This window comes from Triticum dicoccoides, chromosome 1B (assembly GCF_002162155.2).
Source record: "Triticum dicoccoides isolate Atlit2015 ecotype Zavitan chromosome 1B, WEW_v2.0, whole genome shotgun sequence".
Classification (NCBI taxonomy): domain Eukaryota; kingdom Viridiplantae; phylum Streptophyta; class Magnoliopsida; order Poales; family Poaceae; genus Triticum; species Triticum dicoccoides.
Window position 1 is genome coordinate 424,308,385 of NC_041381.1, and position 6,761 is coordinate 424,315,145.

General features: G+C 51.2%; 1 non-coding gene across 1 annotated transcript; it reads left to right on the top strand.

Moving 5' to 3' along the window:
• The first annotated feature begins 6,238 nt into the window (after window positions 1-6,238).
• On the top strand, window positions 6,239-6,323 carry TRNAL-AAG. Its single transcript has one exon. It is a non-coding gene; the product is annotated as a tRNA-Leu (tRNA).
• The last annotated feature ends 438 nt before the right edge of the window (window positions 6,324-6,761 follow it).

Below are 6,761 nucleotides of genomic sequence, written 5' to 3' on the forward strand. Positions count from 1 at the left end.
GCAGGGGCCACTAACGAGGTGGCGACCCTGAAAGAGGTGGTGGCCGTGGCCGAACGCAATGCGGCCGCGGAGCGCACCGAGCGAGAGAAGAAAGAGGCGCGGGTGGCGGAGGTACAGCAAGAGCTCCAGGATCTCGTGAAAAAACATGAGAGCCTGGAGCATGACTCGACGACTCGAGAGTCTGAGCTTGCAACGGCTCTTGAGAGTGCCAAAGCCGCTAAGGCCGAAGCCTACAAGGCCCTCCAAGAAATCGAGGAATTGAAGAAAATAGCGGCGGGTAAGGCATTTTTCATGCAAAGTAAGCATGTGAGTGTTAATTACCTGTTACTTACCCGAATTCGGAGCTCTCCAGGAATGTTCACAGATCTTCCTCGCAGCGTATCCGATGCCGCCGCATTCTACCGGGCCGAGGAGGGGAGCTCGACGGAGAAGGTCTTCTGGTCTCAGTATGCTGAGGCCGGACATCCGGTGCCCCTTAGCGACCAGCTGAAGCAGCTGGTCGAGCTCCACAAGGTGGCCGAACAGGCCATGAAGGGCCTCATAGTTCGGCTATGGCCTAAGGAGGCCATGCCCAGGAGCTACTTCGGCCTGGTGCGGCGGCTGGTGGATGCGTGCCCGTGGGTTGAAGTCATCGAGCACTCCGCTTGTATTGAGGGTGCCCGTCGGGCCCTTGCACGCGCAAAGGTGCACTGGGGCAAGCTGGATGCCCAGAAGCTCGTTACGGACCCGCTGCCGCAGGGCAAGGAGCACCGCACGCCCGAGATGTATTATAAGAGTGTGCTGAAGGGCACCCGCACTATTGCGGGTGAGTGCTCCAAAGATGTAATATTTGAGTAGACTCGCATTTTGTTATCCTGTGCGCTGAAAACTTAGTTCATTTGCGCTAAGCAACGCATTTTAATTTAAAATATTACCTTCTGTGCGGCTGTTTATCAAATCTGAGAGATGGCAAGTCGTCGGCTTCAGCCCCCATGCCACGAGTGCTGGGGTGTTCGGGATAAATTTGAGCACTCTTGTTCCCATATCTGGGTCCATCTAGGGAGGCGCTCAACACAACGAACAAGGCAACCGAACTTATAATGCTTGAACACTCTCACTTAGCCATAGAATTCTATAATTTTAAATTTCGGCGAAGCCCCTAGTCTTCGGAAGGCCGAATTTCGGGCGCTATCCACGCCCGGGCCGGACAAAAACCGTCTCCTCGTTCTAAGCGGCATAAGTCTTTAGGGACTCACAAAAAACCTCTCGAACAGCGACCAGCTCTCGCCTCATCATGACGGTCAGTTTTAGCTTTCTCCACTGAGGCGTTAACCGAGCTCAACTGGGGCGCAATCGCAGTGGTTCTCCCAGTGCTACCTTAGCTAATACAACGGAACGTAAGGTACCAAAACATGGGAGCCGGGCAAACCCAACTATTGACCCAAGAGATGATTCGGAGCCGATGCATATAATGCTATAAGTTCGGGGTGCCGCACTTGTGAAAGTGTTCGGACTTATCACACCATGATGCGGGAAATGTAAGCCCCTGGTGTATTTAGCCGTACCAAAACATACGGATGCAACATGTCACAAATGAACATATGTATAAGAGAGAAATGCAATTGGAAGCAAAAAGGTGCTGCATTACTTATTAAAGAAAAACTGTTGTAAGTGTAGAACGATACAAATGGTGTGATAAGCAAGGGATGGGACTGTTAAACATGTCCCCCTCCAGGGGTAGGCTGCCGAATAGTGTGTAAAACAGATTTAATGCTCGTAATGGAGACCACCTGGATATTCGTTGTAGCCTTTATCCTTCCCTGGTTGTTGCATCGTGAGTTCGGCAGGTCTGCTGCCGGACAGGGCCTCTGACGAACGGAGTCCTGTGGGTAAAAAATAAAAAGGAAAAAGAAAAGAAAAAAAAAGAACGACACACTTGAGAGCCCCTGGTGTGGTTGAGCCGCAGTCTGGGCCTATCGTGGTCGTGCCCCTCTCCCCATGCCCATGGTATCTTCAGAGCATAATGGTGTACGCGAAGGACCTGTCTTGACGTTTTACAGGGGCTGGGGTTGGGGCCGCACTGCTACGCGTGCTCGGAACGTGCCAGGTGGTCTTGTTGTATGTTACTCCGGGCGCGCTTAGCTGTGTCCGGCCGTTAATAGTCTTGCCTTAAGAGGCTGCATTGTACTTCTGCCGCGAGAGCCGCTGTATGTTCCTCCGTGCGGAGGGAACGTTCAGTGTTTCCGTTGACCGTGATGACTCCTCGAGGGCCTGACATCTTGAGCTTGAGGTATGCGTAGTGCGGCACCGCGTTGAACTTTGCAAACGCGGTACGTCCGAGCAGGGCATGATAGCCGCTGCGGAACGAAACTATGTCGAAGATTAACTCCTCGCTTCGGAAGTTATCCGGGGATCCGAAGACCACTTCCAGTGTAACTGAGCCTGTACAATTGGCTTCTACACCTGGTATGACGCCTTTAAAGGTCGTCTTGGTAGGTTTAATCCTTGAGGGGTCTATGCCCATTTTGCGCACTATATCCTGATAAAGCAGGTTCAGGCTGCTGCCGCCGTCCATCAGGACTCTGGTGAGGTGAAATCCATCGACGATTGGGTCTAAGACCAATGCGGCGAATCCGCCGTGGCGGATGCTGGTGGGGTGGTCCCTTCGGTCAAAAGTGATCGGGCAGGAGGACCATGGATTGAACTTCGGGGCGACTGGCTCCATCGCGTATACATCCCTGAGTGCACGCTTCCGCTCCTTTTTGGGTATGTGCGTTGCGTATATCATGTTCACCGTCCGCACCTGTGGGGGGAAACCCTTCTGTCCTCTATTGTTCGGCGGTCGGGTCTCTTCCTCGTCATCGCTATGCAGCCCCTTGTCATTGTTTTCGGCAATTAACTTGCCTGCCTGCTTAAATACCCAACAGTCCCTGTTGGTGTGGTTAGCTGGCTTTTCGGGGGTGCCGTGTATCTGGCACAAGCGGTCGAGTATTCGGTCCAAATTGGACGGATCCGGAGTAGTTCTTTTGAATGGCTTTTTCCGCTGACCGAGTTTAGAGCCTCTGAATCCGGCATTGACTGACGTATCCTCACTATTGTCGCCGTTAATGCGGCGTTTGTTTTTGTTATGACGCAACCTGCCATTACAGTCCTTGATATCCGGACTGCCAGAATTTTTACTGAGTTTGTTGCTGCGTGCTAGCCAGCTGTCCTCACCCGCGCAGAAGCGGGTCATGAGTGATGTGAGGGCTGCCATGGATTTCGGCTTTTCCTGTCCCAGGTGCCGGGCAAGCCACTCGTCGCGGATATTATGCTTGAAGGCCGCGAGGGCCTCCGCGTCCGGACAGTCGACGATTTGGTTTTCTTGGTTAAGAATCGTGTCCAGAATTGTCTGGCCGATTCGTCTGGCTGCTGAATTATGTGGCTTAGGTCATCAGCGTCTGGTGGTCGCACATACGTGCCTTGAAAGTTATCGAGGAATGCGGCTTCCAGGTCTTCCCAACTCCCAATTGACTCTGCTGGCAAGCTGTTAAGCCAATGCCGGGCTAGTCCTTTAAGCTTGAGGGGGAGATATTTGATGGCGTGAAGATCGTCACCGCGGGCCATGTGGATGTGAAGGAGATAGTCTTTGATCCAAACCGCAGGGTCTGTTGTGCCATCGTAAGATTCAATATTCACGGGTTTAAACCCTTCGGCGATTTGATGATTCATTACTTCGTTTGTGAAGCATAGTGGGTGTGTGGCGCCTCCGTACTGGGCGATATCACGACGGAGCTCAAAAGACCTTTGTCTGTTTTGTTCGGCCCGGCCGGACTTACTGTGTCCGGCGCGACGGTTGTCGTCACGTATCATAGGGCGCCCACGCGATCCATAGATCGATCTTGATTGTCTTGCCTTATCCTCCAATATATCTCGCAAGTCCAGAGTGTTCCCCTGTGGCTTTGTGCTCTTCGAGCGATGCCGGGGTACGGGTCTAGTGAAGGGCCTAGAGGCCTCTCTGTCGCGACCACAGGATGGTCGGTCAGCCGCATTGTCTCCTGGTGATGCGGGTTCATACACCTCCTCCTCTAATCGGGGGAGCAGCTTGCGTTTAGGGTAGCTTTTGGAGGGGCGTTCGAGCTCATGCTCTTCGGCCGCGAGGACTTCAGTCCATCTGTCGGCTAGCAGATCTTGATCAGCTCTAAGCTGTTGCTGCTTTTTCTTGAGGCTGTTCGCCGTGGCCATAAGCCTGCGTTTAAAACGCTCTTGTTCGACGGGATCCTCAGGCATGACGAATTCATCGTTGTCGAGGCTTGCCTCGTCTCTGGAGGGAGGCATATAATCCTCTACCTCTTCTTCTGCCGCTCTCTCATGAGGGCTGGCGTCTCCATCCTCCTGCGCTGGATCTTGCTGGAGTGGGTTGTCTTCGGCACTGTCCGTGTATTATTATCTCCGGTGCCGGAATCTTCATTCTTGCTGTGGCGGGATTTAGAGCGGCGCCACTGACGCTGACGCTTGGGCTGTTTCTTGGAGGGGTCATCCTCCGCTGTTCCTTCGCCATTCCCATCCTTTGGGATATCCACCATGTATATGTCATATGATGAGGTGGCTTTCTAGTGCCCGGTGGGCGCTGGTTCTTGGTCGTCTCCGGCATCGTCGTCCATACCGTCGATGTCTTCGGAGTCGTAGTCTAGCATGTCGATTAGATCATCGACAGTGGCTACCAAGTGGGTGGTGGGTGGACTTTGAATTTCTTCGTCGTCCGCATCCCAACCGTCCTAACCGCAGTCCGGCCAGGCTCTCCTGATAACGAGAGATACTTTAGCGAACTCAAGATGTCGCCAAAAGGTGAGTGTTGAAAGATGTCCGCTGCGGTGAACTCCATGATCGGCGCCCAATCGGATTCGATCGGAGGGGGCGCGGGAGGTTCGGAGTCCGACAAGGAGTCCGGCACCTCGGAGTCACGAGCTTCATGAGGGACAAGGTCATTGTTTGGCTCTATCGCCGTAGAGGTTGCAGCCCCCGAGGCGGTGTCTAGCCATCCGTCCTCGACCTGCGCAGCCGGCTCTGAATTGAAGATCGGAGCGGGTTCGAGTGCGGCCTCCAGGGTACTGTCCGACTGCAGAGCTAAATCATGCTCGCCGTGACAGTGCGGCACACTCGGCTGTGGCTCGAATCCATCGAGGATCAAGTCCCCGCGGATGTCGGCGGTGAAGTTTAAACTTCCAAATTTGACCTGACGGCCAGGGGCGTAGCTTTCGATCTGCTCCAGTTGGCCAAGCGAATTGGCCCGCAGTGCGAAGCCGCCGAATACGAAGATCTCTCCGGGGAGGAAGGTCTCACTCTGGACTGCGTCGTTGATGATGATCGAAGAAGCCATCGAGCCTATCGGTGACGACACAGAGGAACTCTCAATGAAAGCACCAATGTCGGTGTCAAAACCGGCGGATCTCGGGTAGGGGGTCCCGAACTGTGTGTCTAGGCGGATGGTAACAGGAGACAAAGGACACGATGTTTTATCCAGGTTCGGGCCCTCTTGATGAAGGTAAAACCCTACGTCCTGCTTGATTAATATTGATGATGTGTGTTACAAGAGTGGATCTACCACGAGATCAAGGATGCTAAACCCTAGAAGCTAGCCTATGGTATGATTGTTGTTCGTCCTATGGACTAAAGCCATTCGGTTTATATAGACACCGGAAAGGGCTAGAGTTACACAGAGTCGGTTATAATGGTAGGAGATCAACATATCCGTATCGCCAAGCTTGCCTTCAACGCCAAGGAAAGTCCCGTCCGGACACGGGACGAAGTCTTCAATCTTGTATCTTCATAGTTTTGAAGTCCGGCCGATGATGATAGTTCGGCTATCCGGACACCCCTAGTTCGGAACTCCCTCATTTATATTTATGAACAGAGGGAGTAGCAAGTTATCCGATTGGTATGAATATACTCCTATTTGGCAAGCTGCAACTGTGTATAAACAAACTTGTTTGCCTTTTCTGTATGGGAAATAAACTTGTTTGCCGAAACAAGTAAAATGTGACTGCAGTTCTACGCAAACGGGTACTTTTCCTTTTCTCTAGGTAGTTGGGCTGGCTGTTTACATTTTGCGTACTTTTCCTTTTTACGGAATCTGGTGTAGTTGGGCTGGCTGCTGATTTGAGCTGGGCCATGCATTCGCCTTTTGTTTCATGGCCGCGCCGGCCCAGGTCCCACGCACGTTGACCCTCTGTTTCCCTAACTAAGGTCTAATATCTTCTCGGAAGAAATTCATCACTAAGATCAGATGGCCGAGTTTGTCTAAGGTGCCAGATTAAGGCTCTGGTCCGAAAGGAAGGGCGTGGGTTCAAATCCCACTCTGGTCACAAATATTTTTCTGTGTTTTACTTTGGTCATTTTTTAACTTTTCCCCTTTTTATAATATATGATGAGATGAGAAGCTGAAAGCTCTTGTTCCGTCAAATATAATTTCCTTTTTCTTCTTATATACTACTCCCTCCGTTTCAAAATAAGTATCTCAATTTTGTATACTAACTTTAATATAAAGTTGTACTAAGTCTCCCTCTGTCTCAAAATAAGTGTCTCAATCTATTTTGGGACAAAGGGAGCACTTCCTCCGTTCACAAATATAAGATGTTTTAAATCCCACTCTTGTCACAAATATTTTTCTGTGTTTTACTTTGGTCATTTTTAACTTTTCCCCTTTTTATAATACTAGATGATACCTCTTGTTCCGTCAAATATAATTTCCTTTTTCTTCTTATATACTACACCCTCCGTTTCAAAATAAGTATCTCAATTTT